Source organism: Aquarana catesbeiana, linkage group LG10 (genome assembly GCF_042186555.1).
Source record: "Aquarana catesbeiana isolate 2022-GZ linkage group LG10, ASM4218655v1, whole genome shotgun sequence".
Lineage (NCBI taxonomy): Eukaryota > Metazoa > Chordata > Amphibia > Anura > Ranidae > Aquarana > Aquarana catesbeiana.
In genome coordinates, this window is record NC_133333.1 from 9,626,416 (window position 1) to 9,649,275 (window position 22,860).

The 22,860-nt window shown below is 42.5% G+C and overlaps 1 long non-coding RNA gene across 1 annotated transcript; it reads left to right on the forward strand.

Moving 5' to 3' along the window:
* On the forward strand, positions 1-15,436 carry LOC141109782 (uncharacterized). The gene is made up of 3 exons (XR_012236187.1): positions 1-1,475; positions 14,248-14,360; positions 15,001-15,436. It is a non-coding gene; the product is annotated as an uncharacterized lncRNA (long non-coding RNA).
* Positions 15,437-22,860: the final 7,424 nt, after the last annotated feature.

Below are 22,860 nucleotides of genomic sequence, written 5' to 3' on the forward strand. Positions count from 1 at the left end.
TAGACTGATGAAGAAGTACTCCTTAAAATGCATCTCTACTATGCTTTCTCCTGGCTGTAACGTCAGATGTGGGCTGGACAGATCGGGTGACATGGGCTGGATGGATCAGGTGACGTGGGCTGGATGGATCGGGTAAAGGACTAGCAGCTCTCTTAGGGCTTGGTGATTCTCAAGCGCCATCTCGTCATGTCCACAACGGCTCCCCATTGGCCCTTGCACAAATGTACCTCTTGGCCAGAGCTTCAGGACACATCCTATGCTGCTTTATATCCGACCTGTTTTTATCTCTCAGTGACGCCAGTTCCCAGGTTCTCGGGTGCCTTCCTGCCATTCTTGGTCCTCTTCTGGTGTGCCTCCACTGCTGCTGACTACAGTCCGGAGACTACTGCTACCTAATTACTGGGACCCGTACTACTTTGTGCTCTGTACCCCTGTCTCCACACTCAGGGGTACTCAGACCAGAGCCACAAGGAGAAGCCCTCTCGTCACCTTGGCCTCCAACCAAGGTCCATGCCAAATATTATTTTCTCTAGTCTGCAAGGGGTTTGCAGCTTTCTTTCTGTGCCATGCGCCTTTCTACTCTAATTTCATGTGCCCTAACTTTTTTTACTATTGAGTTTTCCCTTTTTTTTAATTCTACAGGAGAAAAAAGGAAGCAAAAGCCAAAGCAGCCTGGTGAAAGTCTTTTGAGAGGGAAAAATGTGGGCACTTCCAAACAAAAACGTGTAACCCTAGTGAGCTTTGATGCTGAAGTACAACCAATAGATGTGGAGTACATTGTGGTTGAGGATTGGGCGGGGGCGGCGCTAGCGGACTGCAAGTTTCAGCAGACCTTTATTTTTATTTTTTTATTTTATTTTTATTTATTATTACCATTATTTTTAATGTACTCCTATCTCTATGATAGATGCTTTGGGAAAAGAAATGGCGCTGCTCTGTTTCACATTAATTAATCAATCGTGAATATGAAAACCATATACTACAGACTGTGTTCTGTGTGGTATTTACATATGAGAAACTAAAGACAACTATGTACTTCAGTGTGATCAAAAGAGAAAACAAAGGTTATGCTCACGCTCACACGTCATACCCGGAAGCGCAGGCTGGAACGCAAGGTGGGACGCGCGCTCGCAACTTGTTCCTGGTCCCATCCTTGCTTATAGCGGTGCCTGCATTATATTTGCTACTATTTTATTACCTACATTTGCGGATTCTTGTATTAATTTGTGCACCATTAAACTGGACATACTTCACGAAGGAAGCCCCCTGTTTTCTTTCTCTTGGTTTATGGAGAGTTAAACAAACACACGGTGGGAAGCAGTGGAGGAGCCTGGTTTTGGAACGCACAGCTGAGGTTTGAAATCCCTTGGAGGGATCACACAGAACAAAGGAACAACAGCAGGAGAGGATCAAAAATACCCACCCTAAGGCACCCACTCTATCGCTCGGTACCCCTGTGGGGGTGATTGTTTCTGGTGAGTGGGGGAGCACGGGGGGGGCGAGCACTTCAAGTCACCGCTTGCAATGAACACAGAAGTCACTGCTTAATGTTCCTGGTTTTAAAAAATTGCACTTTTATTGAACTTTGCTTATTATACCACCTGGCTAAAAAACTCTCTCTTTTTACTTTTTCTTATTTTTATCTTTATTGGATTATCACGGTTTAAGAGCCCTACCAATATCTGCTGATTATACACAAAGCTGAAAAATCTTATGTCTGAATTTATGGGACTTGTAATCTATTGCAATTACTGACATATTAATTAATCTCTCAGGGAGCTATATACCCGTTTTAACACTGCTATTTAATGTTTAATATATGTGTTTCCACATTGCTATTTAATATTTAATATATGTGGTTTTCACTTAAAATAAAAATGGTTCTTTAGGGGGCGCTATACTGTCACAAAACTTTTGAACTCTGGGGTTTATTAGATTTAAAATATTTCTACAAATTTATTCTCAACTTTACACATGTATTTATAAAATCTTGAACACACACGGCACTTTTATTCACTAGTCTATTAGATTGTTCAACCTTAAAGGTTTCTCACCTAAACTTTTTGTTTTCTCTTTTGATCACACTGAAGTACATAGTTGTCTTTAGTTTCTCATATGTAAATACCACACAGAACACAGTCTGTAGTATATGGTTTTCATATTCACGATTGATTAATTAATGTGAAACAGGGCAGCGCCATTTCTTTTCCCAAAGCATCTATCATGCTAACTAAATTGGACCCCTCGGGGAACTAATTAGGGAGAGGCAGCAGCTCTTATACTGTCCAAAGCGCGGATTCTCTTACTCATACTCCTATCTCTATATCCACGCATATTCTAATTCATCTATCACTTAGCGCATATTCCTCTTTAGCCGATTAATGTTCATTATAGTCCATTTATGACCATTTATTGCTTATTCCAATTTTAGTCCTATCTTTTTTTTTCCCACTGTATTTTAATTCCTATTCATCCGATGTACATACAGAGAAATATATAAACTTTAGAGAGTCGATCCTTGCCCCACAAAAGCATTCTTCTGCATGTTTACAATCAGCGCTGGTCTGCTGGAACCTGCAGTCCACTAGCGCCGCCCCCCCGCGCACTCCCCTCTCTCTCCATAAAAACATTGCTGTTGACGGCCGGTGTCTTGCCGAGAATGTTCCCTCGGCGGATAAGTTCCCCCCTGTACTGCGCAGGCGCAGCGCCTACGCAGTACATACTACTCTCAGCCGCCGGAGATAGCCGAAGCTCAAATGCTTCAATCAGCTGTACACGGCGCCTGCGCTCTGGGTCCAGGTTCCTTCCCCACCATCCAAGTGGACCTAGAGGGGGAATCTAAAAGTGGCGAGCGCAGCGAGGCCGTGCCCGAAGCGTGGCGAGCGAAGCGAGCCCGCGAGGGGCCCTCTTCCAGGCGCCGTGTACAGCTGATTTTCAGCTGTTGTGCTTCGGCTATTTCCGCCGATACCTACTGCGCAGGCGCAGTAGAGGGGGGGGAACTTATACGCCGAGCGGAACTTTCTCGGCAGAACACCGGATCCTATGCTTAACGAAGGAGCACGCATGCTCCGAACACGAGCGCTTTAGCCACGCCCATCGTTCTCCAGCGTCTGACGTGCCCTGCTGATGTGCCTGCCATGACATCCCTCAGCCTCGGAGTTACGGACGCCGCTGGAGCGGCCGGGGGCGGAAAAATCACTGCTGCCCACCTTGGAACCGAAGGACCACCCAGCACAGCTGAAGAGAACCTAGCCCCAATCCAGTGTCTGACCACCACTGTCAGAATGTGAGTGCATTTTAAAGAAAATTAAAGCTGTTTTTTTACCAATTTACTACGCTTAGAACGGCGCTGCTCTTTTTCTCCTTTTTCTCAAATTAGACATGTGCAATTAGTTTTGTTACCCCCAGAGTCGCTTCTGCTCTCCTGAGCTGGCTGCCACTTCATCCTCTGCCAGAACCTTTAATACAGGTCTGGACCTCAAAGGAAAACGGATTCAAAAACCCTCCTAACAAGAACTGGATACAACCATTAGTATCACCATTGACATTTTTCACCCACCCACTTATTTACCGAAAAGTGGTTCCTGCTAGCGCTCCATCCCATCCTCTTTACTGCCATGTCTAATTTGAGTATTCTGAATGGAAATACTCAGAGGGGCTGTCCTGTAAGTACAGGGGGGAAAGAAAGGAAAACAATCCATGGTGGTGAAAAAATGGGGGTATTACTTCCCAGATTAGAACCCCCCCCCCCCACCCAGAGCAAGTATCCTCTCTGGTAGAGCCTATATGCCCCCGGGTGCCGGTCCTCATTCTCAGGGTCACCCCTGCCACAGGTTGAATGAGATGTCTGTTTGGATCGCCTCATCATCCCTATTATATAAGCCAGACATGGCTGCTGAGGAAAAGGCCCCGCGCCCGCCACGCATGGATCGCCCCAGCAGAAGTTGCGGGAGGGTATGTCTCCGGACCCGTGCGGCAATGGAGCAGGGCCTCGCATGTGCAGAAATGGTGTGGGTCCAAAAAATATATTATGTTTGTTCTGTGTTTCCATCATATAATAAGGTAATATCTTATTAACCACTTCAGCCCCGGAAGATTTTACCCCCTTCCTGACCAGAGCATTTTATGCGATTCGGGACTGCGTCGCTTTAACTGACAATTGCGCGGTCGTGCGATGTTGCACCCAAACAAAATTGACTTCCTTTTTTTCCCACAAATAGAGCTTTCTTTTGGTGGTATTTGATCACCTCTGCGGTTTTTATTTTTTGCGCTATAAACAAAAAAAGAGCGACAATTTCGAAAAAAAACGCAATTTTTTTAACTTTTTGCTATAATAAATATCCCCCAAAAATATATTAAAAAAAACTATTTTTTTTCCTCAGTTTAGGCTGATACGTATTCTGCTACATATTTTTGGTAAAAAAATTTGTAATAAACGTATATTGATTGGTTTGCACAAAAGTTATAGTGTCTACAAAATAGGGGATCGTTTTATGGCATTTTTATTATTCGTTTTTTTTTTTACTAGTAATCTGCGATTTTTATCGCGACTGCGACATTATGGCGGACACATCAGACACTTTTGACACATTTTTGGGACCATTGGCATTTATACAGCGATCAGTGCTATTAAAATGCATTGATTACTGTAAAAATGTCACTGGCAGGGAAGAGGTTAACACTAGGGGGCGATCAAGTGGTTAATTGTGTTCCCTAGTGTGTGTTCTAACTGAGGGGGGAGGGGACTGTCTAGGGGAGATGACAGATCGCTGTTCATAATCTGTATGAACAGACGATCTGTCACTTCTCCCCTCAGAGAACCGGAAACTGTGTGTTTACACACACACACACACAGATCCCGGTTTTTGGTGTGTCAGCGGCGATCGCGGGAGCCCGGCGGTGATCGTGACTGCCGGGCACTCGCATCGGCTCTGGGGGCGAACAGCGGGGTGCGCCCCTAGTGGCCACAGGGTGAAGCGACGTTACATAACGTCATTCCGCCCAGCCGCGCCATTCTGCCGCAGTACAACTGCGGCGGCTGGTCGGCAAGTGGTTAACATATAATCCCACACATAGGTTGGACTTGATGGACTTGTGTCTTTTTTCAACCTCACCTACTATGTAACTATGTAATATATATATATGCAATTCTTCCTGATTCTGTTTGCATAATTGGATGTGGTGCCACACATTGAGGTTTCTGTCTCCATTTTTTTCTTGAATTAATCACTTACGGACCGCCGCCATCATTAAACGGTGAATGTTTGAAGAGGAAAACTGTTGTTATGGCAGCAGATAGCTGCCATAACCCTGGTATCCTCTTCTTCAGCGGGCGGTCCGCTTTCAGATAAAAGTGGTCTCAGTGGCGGATTTGCTGCAAGATCACTTTTATGGGGGCGGGAGAGGGCACCACCCCCCCTACGCGCTCCGGCTGTCTCTGCCGCTTACCAGAGGCGGCAGAGACAATTGGGTCCTGTCACGTCCACAGCCTGGAGCCAAGTGAGGGAAAGATGCCCCCCCCACTTGGCTCCATAGCATTGGATGGCGGAAGCGACATTGAACGTCACTTCCACCCACTTTAAAAAAAAAAAATGACATTTCAATTTTTCTTTATTGCATTTTAGTGTAAATATGAAATCTGAGGTCTTTTTGACCCCCCAGATCTCACATTTAAGAGGTCATGATTTTTTTTCTATTACAAGGGAAGTTTACATTCCTTGTTATAAGAATAAAAGTGACCCAAACGTTTTTTTTTAAAAAGGCAATGTAAAAATGAAAAAGAAAATAAATAAGAAAAGAAAAATTTAAGTGCCCCATCTCGCCGAGCTCGCGTGCAGAAGCAAGCGCATACGTAAGTCGCGGCCCGCATATGAAAGCGGTGTTATCGCCACGATCGGTAGAGTGAGAGCAATAATTCTAGCACTAGACCTTCCCTTTTAATGCAATAGGAATAAAAATAAAGGAGCTATTTTAAATTAACATTGGCCAGAATGGTACAGGGCTGTGTATTGTTATAGGTCAGGTCTTCCCTACATTTTTCGCCAAGGCATTGACTTCCTCAGGGGAATAAGGCGTGACCGATATTAAAGAAATAGCTCTATAGAAAGAAAAAACAAAGAAAACATCAGGAAGACCTGACCTATAACAATAGAACAAGGCCTGTACCATTCTGTACCATCAGTGCCTGACCTCACAAATGCTCTTCTGGAAGAATGGTCAAACATTCCCATAGACACCCTCCTAAACCTTGTGGACGGCCTTCCCAGAAGAGTTGAAGCTGCTATAGCTGCAAAGGGCGGGCCAACTCAATATTGAACCCTACGGACTAAGACTGGGATGTCATTAAAGTACATGTGTGTGTAAAGGCAGGCGTCCCAATACTTTTGGTATTATACTGTAGTGTATATCCCATAGTTTGTGGACTTTATAACTTTCCCACAGACTAAATAATATACACTGATTTGGGTTATTTTTACCAAAGAAATATAGCAACATACAATTTGACCTAAATTCATGAAGAACTATTTATTTGTAACATTTTTATTTTTGTATTTTGTTTTCAAGATTTTAATTTCATTTGCATTTATTTATCAAAAAAAAAAATAAAACACCCAGTGGTGATGAACCACTGCATATGTACGGCCGGGTGGGCGCTCTCTCCTTCTGAGTGGACTTCAGGAACGTCCCTCAGAAGGAGGCGGGTCAGGCGCAGCCCACGCAGCGGCGCAATCCCGATGCGCTTGTGTCACCTGGACACGGCGCATCTCTGAGTGGCAGGAGGGCTCTGTGATTGGCCCTCCTGATCCCATGATGGCCGTGTCCAATCACAGCCTTCATGTGATGTAAAACAGAGAGCCGGTTGCTAGGCGATCGGCTCTCCTCACACAGAAGTTGTCGGTGAGGAGAGGAGAGCGGATCGCTGCAGCCGGCTGGTGATCAGTGAGTACGAGCTGTTTTTTACAGCTTTTTACACACTGATCACCAGTGTAAAACACACATGTAAAACACACATGTAAAACATGTACACAATGTGAAACACAGATGTCCCCACACACATGTTCCCACATAGTAAAAACACCTGTCCCCCACAGATTTAACAGTAAAATCACATGTCCCAATTATTATCTGCACACATATGTCCGTGATCACCTGCGCACATCTGTACATGATCACCTGCGCACATCTGTACATGATCACCTGCGCACATCTGTACATGATAATCTGCACACATCTGTACATGATCACCTGTGCACATCTGTACATGATCACCTGCGCACATCCGTACATGATCACCTGCGCACATCTGTACATGATAATCTGCACACACCTGTACATGAACACCTGCGCACATCTGTACATGATCACCTGCGCACATCTGTATATGATCACCTGCACACATCTGTATATGATCATCTGCACACATCTGTACATGATCACCTGCGCACATCTGTACATGATCACCTGCGCACAACTGTACATGATCACCTGCGCACATCTGTACATGATAATCTGCGTACATCTGTCTGTGATCACACGAACCAATTATTATACACTTAACTGGATTTTTTTTTTACCAAAGACATGTAGCAGAATACGTTTTGGCTGAAATTCATGACCGAATTGGATTTTATTGGTTTTCTTTTAAAATAGAAAGAAGAAAATATTGTTTTTTTTCCAAATTTCAGCTCTTTTTTCGCTTACATCGCAAAAGATATAAAAAAAAGGAGTCGTGAATAAATACCACCAAAAGAAAGCTCTATTTGTGCAAACAAAATGATTTGGGTAAAGCGTAGCATGACCGCGCAATTGTCATTGAAAGTGCGAGAGCGCTGAAAGCTGAAAATTGGTCTGGGCAGGAAGGGGGTAAAAGTGCCAGGTATTGAAGTGGTTAAAGGTCAGCAAAGAAAAATTCAGAATCTCCTACCCTGCCAGACAGGGCTTCCATAACCTATTATAAAAAGATGCCAGTGATGTTTCTAAGTGTAATGTACTGAGAACAAATTTAAAACTCTTTTTTCATTTTATAAATGACTCAAAATGTATATTTATACTTGACTATTTTTATTCCGGGAATATAATTATATTTTGTTTCATATCAGCTCATGGTTTTTGACATTTTATTTGAGATGAGCTAGTTACTAAAAATTATTTTCATTGTCAGTTAGTTAATTGAATCCTGATTATCCGTTCTGTGTTATTTCAATTCTGTTCTGTTTTTTTTTTCAATTCAATTTTTTTTTATTCAATTCGATTTTATTTCATTCTGTGTAATTTCAGTCTGGGTTTTTCTTTTTTTTTTTTAATTAGTTTATAGACATGTGCGCCGTCAATAAATTTGTATCGTTCCATTCCATTTCGTATTAGCGTTAATACGTATTTCGTAATTCGTGTCCAAAATTCAATTTGGATTCGTACGAAATACGAATTTTCGTCAGGTTCGTTAACTTTTTGTAACAATTACGAACGTTCGTTATGATGAATTTAAAAAGCAAATAATACCTTTCTCAATATGGCAGTCGTCGCACTCATTATGCTCATTATGAGGGGCTCCCACCATTCCTGTGCTGTGCTGACTTCCTCCTGGGGCTGTACCCCTGCTGTGCTCATTATGAGGGACTCCCACCATCCCTGTGCTGTGCTCATTATGAGGGGCTCCCACCATCCCTGTGCTGTGCTCATTATGAGGGGCTCCCACCATCCCTGTGCTGTGCTCATTATGAGGGGCTCCCACCATCCCTGTGCTGTGCTCATTATGAGGGGCCCCCACCATCCCTGTACTGTGCTCATTATGAGGGGGCTCCCACCATCCCTGTGCTGTGCTCATTATGAGGGACTCCCCCCATCCCTGTGCTGTGCTCATTATGAGGGGCTCCCACCATCCCTGTGCTGTGCTCATTATGAGGGGCTCCCTCCATCCCTGTGCTGTGCTCATTATGAGGGGCTCCCACCATCCCTGTGCTGTGCTCATTATGAGGGGCTCCCACCATCCCTGTGCTGTGCTCATTATGAGGGGCTCCCACCATCCCTGTACTGTGCTCATTATGAGGGGGCTCCCACCATCCCTGTGCTGTGCTCATTATGAGGGACTCCCCCCATCCCTGTGCCGTGCTCATTATGAGGGGCTCCCACCATCCCTGTGCTGTGCTCATTATGAGGGGCTCCCCCCATCCCTGTGCTGTGCTGACTTCCTCCTGGGGCTGTACCCCTGCTGTGCTCATTATGAGGGGCTCCCACCATCCCTGTGCTGTGCTCATTATGAGGGTCTCCCACCATCCCTGTGCTGTGCTCATTATGAGGGGCTCCCACCATCCCTGTGCTGTGCTCATTATGAGGGGCTCCCACCATCCCTGTGCTGTGCTCATTATGAGGGGCTCCCACCATCCCTGTGCTGTGCTCATTATGAGGGGCCCCCACCATCCCTGTGCTGTGCTCATTATGAGGGGCTCCCACCATCCCTGTGCTGTGCTCATTATGAGGGGCTCCCACCATCCCTGTGCTGTGCTCATTATGAGGGACTCCCCCCATCCCTGTGCTGTGCTCATTATGAGGGGCTCCCACCATCCCTGTGCTGTGCTCATTATGAGGGGCTCCCCCCATCCCTGTGCTGTGCTGACTTCCTGGGTTTTTAACTTCCTCATAACGAATAATCGTAATTTTTATTATGACAATAATAAAACGGTGTTAATGAACCTTCTTATTTTGTCCGATTCTGAATCTCCCATTGACTACCAGTACCAGTCTCCCACTCCCATATTAAAAAAGGTCATTTTCCCAACCCTCACTCAGCAGCAGAAGAAAACCTCTGATTGGTCAACAAAACACCCAGTCACGTTTCCGTTGTAACGGAATTTGGATCTGAAATTCGTCAACGAAATCTCGTATTTCGTAAAAAATTCGTAAGCATAGCAATTCGTATTTCGCATGCTTCCGAATGTACGAATTTTCGGAAATTCGTACGACTTTTCGATTCGTATGAAACGAATCACACATGTCTACAATAGTTTATCAGCTCTTCCCCATAAGACATATTCAGTGGCATTGCTATGGGGGTGCGCGGGTGCGGCCCCATCGAGTGACACCCGCCAGAGGGGTGACACAGGGGCCGCCGCTAAACACTACTATAGCTTGCCTCGGAGAGGTGTGAGCAGGGCATCCAGCAGTGAGGGGGAAGCTGCCTTTAACACTCCCCCTTCAGGTTAAGCTGTCACTCGGGGGTCTCCAATATCTCCGAGGCAGCCGAAGTTGGTGGGCAGAGCTGGGGGTGTGGCCACACCACCTCCTCCACTCCTCCCACAGACCCCTTCACACTGGCTGATCCCGCAGCTGAAGGAGATATAGGCCAGGACACAGCAGACCCACCCAAGTCTTCATCTGCAGGCATGAGGCATGCTGTAAGTTACTGCACAGCACACTCTCACTGCATAGAGTCCTAACCTGCCCTGTACCACCCCAACCTGCTCTATACTACCCCAACCTGCCGTGTGCCATCCCAACCTGCTCTATACCACCCCAACCTGACCTGTGTTACCCCAACCTTCCCTGTACCACCCCAACCTTCCCTGTACCACCCCAACCTACCCTGTACCACCCCAACCTGCCCTGTGCCACCCCAACATGCCCTATGCTACTCCAACCTGCCCTGTGCCACCCCAACCTGCCCTATACCACTTCAACCTGCCCTGTACCACCTCAACCTGCCCTGTACCACCCCAACCTGCCCTATACCACTCCAACCTGCCCTGTGCCACCCCAACCTGCTCTATACCACTCCAACCTGCCCTGTGCCACCCACACCTGCCCTATACCACCCCAACCTGCCCTGTACCACCTCAACCTGCCCTGTGCCACCCCAACATGCCCTGTGCTACTCTAACCTGCCCTGTGTCACCTCAACCTGCCCTATACCACTCCAACCTGCCCTGTGCCACCCCAACTTGTCCTGTGCCACTCCAACCTGCCCTATGCCACTCCAACCTGCCCTGTACCACCCCAACCTGCCTTGTGCCACCCCAACCTGCCCTATGCCACTCCAACCTGCCCTGTGCTGCTCCAACCTGCCCTGTGCCATCCCAACCTGCCCTATACCACCCCAACCTGCCATGTGCCACCCCAACCTGCCCTGTACCACCCCAACCTGCCCTATACCACTCCAACCTGCCCTGTACCACCCCAATCTGCCAATATACCACCCCAATCTGCCAATATACCACCCTAACCTTCCAATATACCACCCCAACATCCCAATATACCACCCCAACCTGCTCTATACCACTCCAACCTGCCCTGTACCACCCCAATCTGCCAATATACCACCCTAACCTTCCAATATACCACCCCAACCTGCCAATATACCACCCCAACCTGCTCTATACCACTCCAACCTTCCCTGTACCACCCCAACCTGCCCTGTACCACCCCAATCTGCCAATATACAACCCTAACCTTCCAATATACCACCACAACCTGCCCTATACCACCCCAACCTGCCACTATGCCACTCTATACTACCCTAACCTGCCCTGTGCCACCCTAACCTGCCCTATACCACCCCAACCTGCCACTATACCACTCCAACCTGCCACTATACCACCCTGTACTACCCTAACCTGCCACTATATCACCCTACACTATAATTTACAGGGGCCGGTTTGGGGTGCGCCCCATGACTGTGCGCTACATGCAGGGTGCTGGGCAGCCTAGACAGGAGGGGGGTGACACCATGTTTTACCGCACCAGGTGACACCAACCCTAGTGACGCCACTGGCCTTAGACATGGTGTTAGCTAAGAAAGGAGGTGTCTGTAAAATGATTAAAAAAAATGGGGAACCTGTTGCACCTACATTCCTGATAATACTGGCCCAAATGGTAATAGCTATAAGGAAATTAGAAGATCTGTCATTGGAGTTGAAGAAGAACTCAGGTATCACAGACCCATGGGATCAATATTTTAGCTGGATGAGTGGGTGGCAGAAGGTGCTCGCCCAGATAGGGGTAACAGTATTAATAATCCTGGTTCTTTTAGCCCTGATTGTATGCTGTATTCTACCTTTCATAATGAAGTTAATGAGCAAAGCTGTAGACAACAGCACACCTACATTTCTTAACCATTACAGGAGGACCCCGTTATGATGGAAGAGGACAAACCCTTCACTCCTCTACAGTCACTCCCTGTCCATAATTTCACAATCCTATAGGGTTATAGGGATAGATAGCGCCTGATTGCACTTCTCCAGCTCCGAGGGGGTAGTTAACTAGTTGCTGCTTGTCTCTATATACAGCCCAAAAGAGTTGCTGAGGAGAATGGGCCAGGTGAGTAGGACCTTTAGATGAGGGACAGAAGAAAATAGCCATTTTAGGGGGGACTGTGGAGGAATGTAATGTACATAATGATAATCATTAAAATGCCTATTTTCTTATGTGTATACATGTTTCTATGCAACTCCTTACTTATTATAAAGTATACAGATTGTCTCTGCTTTGGAACCAAAAAGATGGTGTCTACACCCTACTACCCATGCATTGCAAGAATGCGGAAGTGAAAAGAGAACCAGCTTCAACCAAACTTCAAGCATCAAGTTTCTGCATTTCTCTTGTATTTCAGCCAATAAGATGTATACATAGCAATGACGTATCTTTGTGTATAAAACATTAGCACCACCCTGGAAAAAAACAGAAGTGTAGAAGTAACCGAGCTGAACATGTTGCAGAGTGTTTACTTCTAGAGTGCATGCATATTCACACTTTTTAATTAGAAACAGCAGCAGATAACTTTGAGCTCGATTGAAGTTCTTAACCTTATCACCAACACCAACATTCTCACTCACAAGACTCACACGTCCATTCTCACTCCCAGACATTCTAATTTCACCAAAAGTACCAAACCACACAAAAAAATCCACAAATCCAACAATACCACTCTCTGCTCTGCTCTCTGCTCCTCCCCCAACTCAAAATGGCGTACAGGGGTGGAGGCTATAGCTGCGTGTCAAAAACTAAAGTAAAATACGAGATTTTGAATCATTACGAATAACCGCTATGTATTTAGAAAAGTACAAATCCATTTGAAGCATGTTAGGCAGTGCCATTTTGAGAGAGACTCGTAAAAATTACGAATCAACAAACAAAAAAGTTACGAATGTACCAATTCATTCGAAGCACGTTAGCCAGCGCCATTGTGAGAGAGACACGTAATATTACGAATCAACAGGAAAAAAAAAGCTTACGAAAGTAGGAGTTGTGTCCAGAATCAACGAAAAACAATGTACTCTACCGAAAGTACGAATTCTAAATCAACTAAAAATAAGGCTTACAGAAATACGAATCATTCCGATTCCACAAAAAATGTCGCTTGCGAAAATACGAATTAGTCCGAACACGAAAAATCCCATTTTGCAAAATTACAAATGATTCTGAATCAACGGCACCAAAAACAAAACTGAACTAAACTAAACAAATTTTTCCTACATTTTGTGTTATAATATTACTTTGTATCTCTTTTTCATAGTCTACATTTTGTGGTATTTTATTACTTTGTATCTCTTTTCAATAGTCTACATTTTGTATTATATTATTACTTTGTATCTCTTTTTCATAGTGTACATTTTTGTTATATTATTACTTTGTATCTCTTTTCCATAGTCTACATTTTGTATTATACTATTACTTTGTATCTCTTTTTCATAGTCTACATTTTATGTTATATTATTACTTTTTATCTCTTTTCATGGTCTACATTTTGTGTTATATTATTACTTTGTATCTCTTTTTCATAGTCTACATTTTATGTTATATTATTACTTTGTATCTCTTTCCCATAGTCTACATTTTGGTTTATATTATTGCTTTGTATCTCTTTTCCATAGTCTGAATTTTGTGCTATATTATTACTTTGTATCTCTTTCCCATAGTCTACACTTTAGCTATATTATTACTTTGTATCTCTTTTCCATAGTCTACATTTTGGTTTATATTATTGCTTTGTATCTCTTTTCCATAGTCTGAATTTTGTGCTATATTATTACTTTGTATCTCTTTTCCATATTGTGATCAGTCATTGGTGTCTTTCTGGCCCCATCCACTTGTTCAAGCCAATACAGGGTCTTGTCTTTTCTGTGTGGTTATTGTATTTGATATTCTATGTATGTTCATTGAGGTCATCTGTTGGGATCATTTGAGGTTTTGCTTATTATGTTCTACTTTACTCACGATCATCCAAACTTAAAGCTTCACCTTCAAAATTGCCTTCAGTTAAGGAAGAACTCAAACTCTGAAATAATTACTACATGGACATCCTTGGATAAACATTATGCGGAGTTCTCTGATGCTTATGACAGTAAAGAAAGTACTGACAGTACTCCCAGGTACCTTGTTAATTTTTTTTATATCAGTCCTAACCAACTACTGATCACCTTGTTCTAATTAACCCTTTACCAACTGGTCTGGTTCAGTTATTCCATTTATATCACACACAGCCCAGATGTCATTATATATAGTTTAAGTAATGTATTTTCCTTGTTATTTCTTGATATTATTAATATTATAATTCTGATTCCTACATCAAATTTTAGGCTCATGTGCCCACTTTAGGGTGTTTTATATACACTATATTGTCAAAAGTATTGGGTCACCTTCCTTTACATGCACACAGACTTTAATGTCCTCCCAGTCTTAGTCCGTAGGGTTCAATATTGAGTTGGCCCACCCTTTGCAGCTATAACAGCTTCAACTCTTTTGGGAAGGCCGTCCACAAGGTTTAGGAGGGTGTCTATGGGAATGTTTGACCATTCTTCCAGAAGCGCATTTGTGAGGTCAGGCACTGCTGTTGGACAAGAAGGCCTGGCTCACAGTCTCAACTCTAATTCATCCCAAAGGTGTTCTATCAGGCTGAGGTCAGGACTCTGTGCAGGCCAGTCAAGTTCCTCCACCCTAAACTCGCTCATCTATGTCTTTATGGACCTAGTCACAATTTGCTTTTTCTTGCTCTCTTTTGTCCACATATAGGCAAATATGACAAACAATGTCACGCTGTCCCAAAAATTGTTGGAATCCATCGCACAATGCAGATAGCACACACAAGGACAAGGACAAAGGAAGGACACAGCAAGGTCAATTCACTTACTGAAAACTGCAATGCAGCATGGGAGGAGCAATGCTTTCTGGGTAATGTCATCAAAGCCACAGAAACTGCGATAAATGTATCGAAACGGATGCAAAAACAGATGTAAACGGGTAGATTAACGGATGTGAATTGGATGTAAACGGAACGGAAGACGGATGAAGACGAATGAACCAAGGGATAAAAACTGTTCCCTTTTATAACGTTGCTAAACTGATGGTTCCCATGTGAATGAGGCCTTAGAATACAAAGAAATACTCTGAGATAATGGGAATTTGAAAAAAAGAGGGGCGGAGAGAATAAATGAAGGAAGATTATAACACATGTTTAAGGAATGTGGGATGGGGAAGGTGAGGGGAGGGGGGGGATGGGGGAAAATTCGATTTTTATGCACGAGAATTTTAAACAAAGCATTTTATGTTTTGTAAAACGTGAAATTTAATAAAATTGAAATAAAATGATTTAAAATTTAAATTAAAAAAATAAATAAATACCACCAAAAGAAAGCTCTATTTGTGTGAAAATAATTGATAAAAATTTCATTCAGCGCTGCATGACCGCACAATTGTCATTTAAAGTCTGAGAGTGCTGAGAGCTGAAAATTGGCCTGGTCAGGAAGGGGGTAAAAGTGCCCCGGTATTGAAGGGGTTAAAGGCCAGAAAAATCAGATCTCCTACCCTGCCAGACAGGGCTTTCATAACCTGTTATAAAATGATATCATCGATATTTCTAATGTACTGAGAGCAAATTTAAAACACGTTTTTCATTTTATAAATGTCTCAAAATCAAATGTTTATGCTTGACTATTTTTATTACGGGAATATAGTTATGTTTTGTTTTATATCAATTGATGGTTTTTGACATTTTATTTGAGATGAGCTAGTTAATAAAAATTATTTAGTAATTTCAGTCTGGGTTTTTTTTTTTTGTTTTTTTTTTTATTAGCTCTTCCCCATAAAACATATCCCCTTTCTCAGATCTCCATTCATCTTGATTCTTAATTCAGTAGTTGGTCTAAAAAGACAAAAAAAAAATAAAAATAAAGAATATATAATGTTCTATTAAAATCTTCTATTAAAATGTTACATTGATAAATAGTGACAAGTTATTTAAAAGTCATAATGGAAAACAATATCGAACTGATCAATTACTGATACAGTGGCAGCCATGGTGCCCAGGCTGAGCGGCTCCCAGTCAAGTGACAAGAACAGCTGCAGCTAAGAAATAAAGATGGCCATCCATGTGTGTAATGAGTCCATGCACATTACCCTCCCCCCCCCCCTCTTGGGGCCCATGTGCCCTGCATACATTGGACACATGGAGGATATGAAACTGAATGCGAGCAAATTGTCCACTCATTACAATGGAGAAATCTTAAAAAAGGTTGAACTCTGGCTAAATACCCATAACCCAACTATGTAACCATTTAACTATGTAACCCATAACCACAATTATGGGTACTGCCTGAAATGACATCCTTACCATTGCACTGTCAATCATCCACTGCCCAACTTTTGCCAAATTCAGCCGGACCAGCTGCCTGAGTGCCAGATGGTGTCTCAAAATCATCTGCATAGTTTCCATTATAGTTGCCGCACATTCCACGCACTTTTTGGTTAAAAATGGTGGGAATTGTTATTTTTAATGTGGTTCTTTGGTCAAACTGCACAAACAAGCCGAATTCAGTTGTAATATTTATGTTGACTCCTGAACTGGAAATGCTAACTTCTTTTTTCAGATGTTGATTATTAACCTAGAACAAGCGGGTTAGAAAAGAAAAAAAATTATATATTTTTTTAAATAAAATCCATACTGATACATAAAATGACCAAAAAGTCTGTGGACCCACCACTTCAAATACTTGAATTCAGGTGTCTCCAGTTAGGGTACACTTTAGTTACTGCAAAGACATTGTAGACAATTGTGTTCTTTCAGCCTTTTGGTAACAGTTTGGTGAAGACCCTTTTCTGTTCCACCATGACTGCGCCCCTGTGTACAAAGCCAGCTGCAAAAAGACATGGTTTGGCCAGTTTAGTGTGCAGGAAGTCAGGTCTTCTCAACCAACATCTCCATAAAGACATGGTTTGACATAGTTTGGTGTGGATGAACTTAGGAGGTCTGCACAGATCCCTGACTTCAACCCTACTGAACACCTTTTGGCATGAATTGGAATGAGTCAGGTCTTCTCAACCAACATCCCTGACTCCAACCCTACTGAACACCTTTTGGGATGAATTGGAATGAGTCAGGTCTTCTCAACCAACATCTCTATAAAGACATGGTTTAACCAGTTTGGTGTGAAGTGAACTTGAGTGTCCTGCACAGAGCCCTGACCTTCACCCTACTAAAGACCTTTAGGATGAATAGGAATGAGTCATGTCTTCTCAACCAACATCTTCATAAAGACATGGTTTGACCAGTTTTGTGTGGAGGAACTTAGGTGGTCTGCACAGAGCCCTGACTTCAACCCTACGGAATATCTTTGGGATGAATTGGAATGAGTCAGGTCTTCTCAACCAACATCTCTATAAAGACATGGTTTGACCAGTTTGGTGTGCACAGATCCCTGACATCACTTCTAATGAACGCTTTTGGGATGAACTAGTACCTTGTGAGACAGGTTTTTTTCCTCCGAAATTAGTAGCTGACTTCACAAATGGGCACAAATTCCCACAGACACCCTGCAAAATCGTTATGAAAAGCATTCCCAGAAGAGGGAAGGCTCCACCCACCTGGCCACATCACTCATTTACAGGGCTCTGTGAATAGAAAAATACAAGGTCCAGCAGCCTTTGCGACCGTTGGCTTGTAGTTCTCAATGAACTACCACTGCTGAGTGCTGTGATAGTTCATTGATGCTTCCTGTTATGCCGCGTACACACGATCGCACATTCCGACAACAAAATCCATGTTTTTTTTCTGACGGATGTTGGCTCAAACTTGCCTTGCATACACACGGTCACACAAATGTTGTCGGAAATTCCGAACATCAAGAACGCGGTGACGTACAACACGTACGACGAGCCGAGAAAAATGAAGTTCAATAGCCAGTGCGGTTCTTCTGCTTGATTCCGAGCATGCGTGGAATTTTGTGCATCGGAATTGTGTACACACGATCAGAATTTCCGACAATGGATTTTGTTGTCAGAAAAATTGAGATCCAGCCCTCAAATTTTGTTTGTCGGAAACTCTGATGGAAAATGTCCGATGGAGCCTACACACGGTTGGAATTTCCGACAACAAGCTCCCATCGAACATTTGTCGTCGGAAACTCTGACCGTGTGTATGGGGCATTAGTGTGTAACTGTTTGGACAATACGACGTATGACCACACAGAGCCTGCAAGAGCCCTGCATTGCACCCACGATCTGCTGATAGTGAGTGCAATGCTTTTCAGGCTCCCAATAAAAAAAATAATTGATGCTAATTTTTTTAATAATGACTGGGTATCCTCAATAGAGCGCCCTTCCAACAAACAGACACCCCCACCGCGCCAATATCACCAAATAAACTAAGAAAATTGTGTTAACCAGTGTTAAATAGTGAACACCAATATCTCCGATTCCCTAATTGAAAGAATAGTGTTGACCAGTGTTAAACAGTGTACACAAAATATAATAAAAACGTGAAAATAGAAAACTAGGATCAGCTGCCCCTTTAAAATATATAAACCATACAAACAAAATATTTGATCCTACATGCCCCTGATAGCCCAATAATCTCCTAGAGGCACATGGGATAAATATGGGGCGCTACAAATAATAAAAATCTATAAGCAAAAAAACGTGTTTAGCACAATAGTGGTGGAACCCTCCTACTGTGTTTGTGTCACACGTGACAGATAAATAGTGCTATCATTCTACACATGAACAAATTAATATGTATGATTGTGATATTCACGTGAAACACTATGTGAAATCACTGCACTCCATGCTGTGACATCTCAAAACTTAATATGACAGTCCATATATATCAGATCCATCCAAGAGGAACTGCTTGTGATCACATCTAGTGCAAAATCAGCTGCATACATTCAAGTGTCTTCGTGTGTCTTCCACCTCACCCCTGTGTTCAGTGAATCACACCCTCCAGAAATGCACTCACCGAATTACAATGCCAGCACTTTCATGCAAGGCAAAAAGCGCTTGTTTTACCACACTCAGGTGTAAATGGAATAATCAGTGTTCAGGAGGATAGTTGTTGTATGGATCCACATGTAAGAAAATAAAGTGCTCCAATAGTGTAAACCAGCAAATGCTATTTATTAAAACCACTGCAATCTTCAACTGATGCACTCACATTGTACAAAAGATAAAACAGCAGAAATCATGTGTGGATCACATCAATCTTCAAGCAATCTTCAAACAGGTGTAGATCAAACAACAAAACAACTGTTGGTCACGGCGGACCCGAGGTGTGCTCTCTCTGGGCTGCAGTTTCACTGCAATCTCACCCTCCCTTCGGCTATCCTCCGCTCCTCCGTGCACTTAAACTTCCTGACTCCTGTGTAGTTTAACCGCGCTGTGTGTCACATCTCACAGCCACGCCCCCGACATGTTTCGTCATAGGTAGACTTAATCATGGGATTGGCTGTGCAAGCTGTCATTCACCCCTTATATTTGCTTCTAATTGACGCCCATACGGCCGCGCATTGCGCATGCGCACACCTCGCGTCCCCGTTCTGCTGATTTTACATGGGATATCTCACTAAGATACCTATAAAGCGGAATAGAGCGCATACAGACTCTTTTTAAAAACATATATATAAATCACACTTATTAAACCATTATGTATATCATTCCCAGTTGTTGTTTCAAACATTAGATCAATTGTGGTAAGTTGAATAGAGGACTCCTATACAGGTTCCCCCACTGGCTAAGAGTGGTAACTGCACGTCTTATCCCATCCAGCCTTATTAGATGCTGGATGATGTTCAAAAAGCTAGCAGCCCCCTAGTGTCCAGTGTCCATATTGCAGATTATTCAACATCCAAAGAAGCATTCATGGTGGGAACCTCTCTCAATTAACTATATCTTTCCTTTCGGATATATCTTTAAAATTAAAACCACATAAACTATATGTTATACATTAAACATTATTTCAATATAATATCTGAGTGATCATGATAAGAGACCATCTTATTTTAATATATCAACCCTTTCAGGAATAGATCCCAAATAAAATTCATCCTCATAACGATCTATTAAAAATAAGTCTAATGAACAACCTAAACAATCTCTATGACTGTCAATCTATGTATATTATATAATAATGGTGAAAATATGTCAAGCCAAGGGATATAACAAGAAATATTTTATGTATCTCTATTCTATCTATTATTCTGTTTTTATATAGGTGGAGTGAACAGGGCCGGGGACTGATGATGATATAGCTTCAACACCTCCCCCTCACTCATATCCCCATAAGGGTATCATATCAATATTTAATCATGAACATGATACCTCCTATATTGGAACTATAAAAAAAGTCCTTAAAAAAGTGGTTAAAAATTACTAAAAAACCTCTAAAAAAGCTGCTAAAAAGGTGGGACTAAAAGAGACTACAGACAATAGGAACCATCTAAAACTAAGATAACCTCCTATTAAAAATCATTAATAAAACAGTTTAAATCCAGTTCTATGTTCAATCCCTTTGGGGCCAGACTAATATAAAATGCCAAACTAATATATATGGCTAATATAAAAAATGGATATAGGTCCCATAGTGTCTCCCTACATTTTAAAGAAAAACATCAAAAGGATCCCTCACTTTTACAGTTCTGTGGGATAGATGTAGTCCACCCCTCTTGGAGGGGGTCCAACAGAGTTAGGGACCTATCCCGAAGGGAAACCAGATGGATATATCTTTTGAAGAGTCTGGCCCCAAAGGGATTGAACATAGAACTGGATTTAAACTGTTTTATTAATGATTTTTAATAGGAGGTTATCTTAGTTTTAGATGGTTCCTATTGTCTGTAGTCTCTTTTAGTCCCACCTTTTTAGCAGCTTTTTTAGAGGTTTTTTAGTAATTTTTAACCACTTTTTTAAGGACTTTTTTTAGGGTTCCAATATAGGAGGTATCATGTTCATGATTAAATATTGATATGATACCCTTATGGGGATATGAGTGAGGGGGAGGTGTTGAAGCTATATCATCATCAGTCCCCGGCCCTGTTCACTCCACCTATATAAAAACAGAATAATAGATAGAATAGAGATACATAAAATATTTCTTGTTATATCCCTTGGCTTGACATATTTTCACCATTATTATATAATATACATAGATTGACAGTCATAGAGATTGTTTAGGTTGTTCATTAGACTTATTTTTAATAGATCGTTATGAGGATGAATTTTATTTGGGATCTATTCCTGAAAGGGTTGATATATTAAAATAAGATGGTCTCTTATCATGATCACTCAGATATTATATTGAAATAATGTTTAATGTATAACATATAGTTTATGTGGTTTTAATTTTAAAAATATATCCAAAAGGAAAGATATAGTTAATTGAGAGAGGTTCCCACCATGAATGCTTCTTTGGATGTTGAATAATCTGCAATATTGACACTGGACACTAGGGGGCTGCTAGCTTTTTGAACATCATCCAGCATCTAATAAGGCTGGATGGGATAAGACGTGCAGTTACCACTCTTAGCCAGTGGGGGAACCTGTATAGGAGTCCTCTATTCAACTTACCACAATTGATCTAATGTTTGAAACAACAACTGGGAATGATATACATAATGGTTTAATAAGTGTGATTTATATATATGTTTTTAAAAAGAGTCTGTATGCGCTCTATTCCGCTTTATAGGTATCTTAGTGAGATATCCCATGTAAAATCAGCAGAACGGGGACGCGAGGTGTGCGCATGCGCAATGCGCGGCCGTATGGGCGTCAATTAGAAGCAAATATAAGGGGTGAATGACAGCTTGCACAGCCAATCCCATGATTAAGTCTACCTATGACGAAACATGTCGGGGGCATGGCTGTGAGATGTGACACACAGCACGGATTAAACTACACAGGAGTCAGGAAGTTTAAGTGCACGGAGGAGCGGAGGATAGCCGAAGGGAGGGTGAGATTGCAGTGTAACTGCAGCCCAGAGAGAGCACACCTCGGGTCCGCCGTGACCAACAGTTGTTTTGTTGTTTGATCTACACCTGTTTGAAGATTGCTTGAAGATTGATGTGATCCACACATGATTTCTGCTGTTTTATCTTTTGTACAATGTGAGTGCATCAGTTGAAGATTGCAGTGGTTTTAATAAATAGCATTTGCTGGTTTACACTATTGGAGCACTTTATTTTCTTACATGTGGATCCATACAACAACTATCCTCCTGAACACTGATTATTCCATTTACACCTGAGTGTGGTAAAACAAGCGCTTTTTGCCTTGCATGAAAGTGCTGGCATTGTAATTCGGTGAGTGCATTTCTGGAGGGTGTGATTCACTGAACACAGGGGTGAGGTGAAAGACACACGAAGACACTTGAATGTATGCAGCTGATTTTGCACTAGATGTGATCACAAGCAGTTCCTCTTGGATGGATCTGATATATATGGACTGTCATATTAAGTTTTGAGATGTCACAGCATGGAGTGCAGTGATTTCACATAGTGTTTCACGTGAATATCACAATCATACATATTAATTTGTTCATGTGTAGAATGATAGCACTATTTATCTGTCACGTGTGACACAAACACAGTAGGAGGGTTCCACCACTATTGT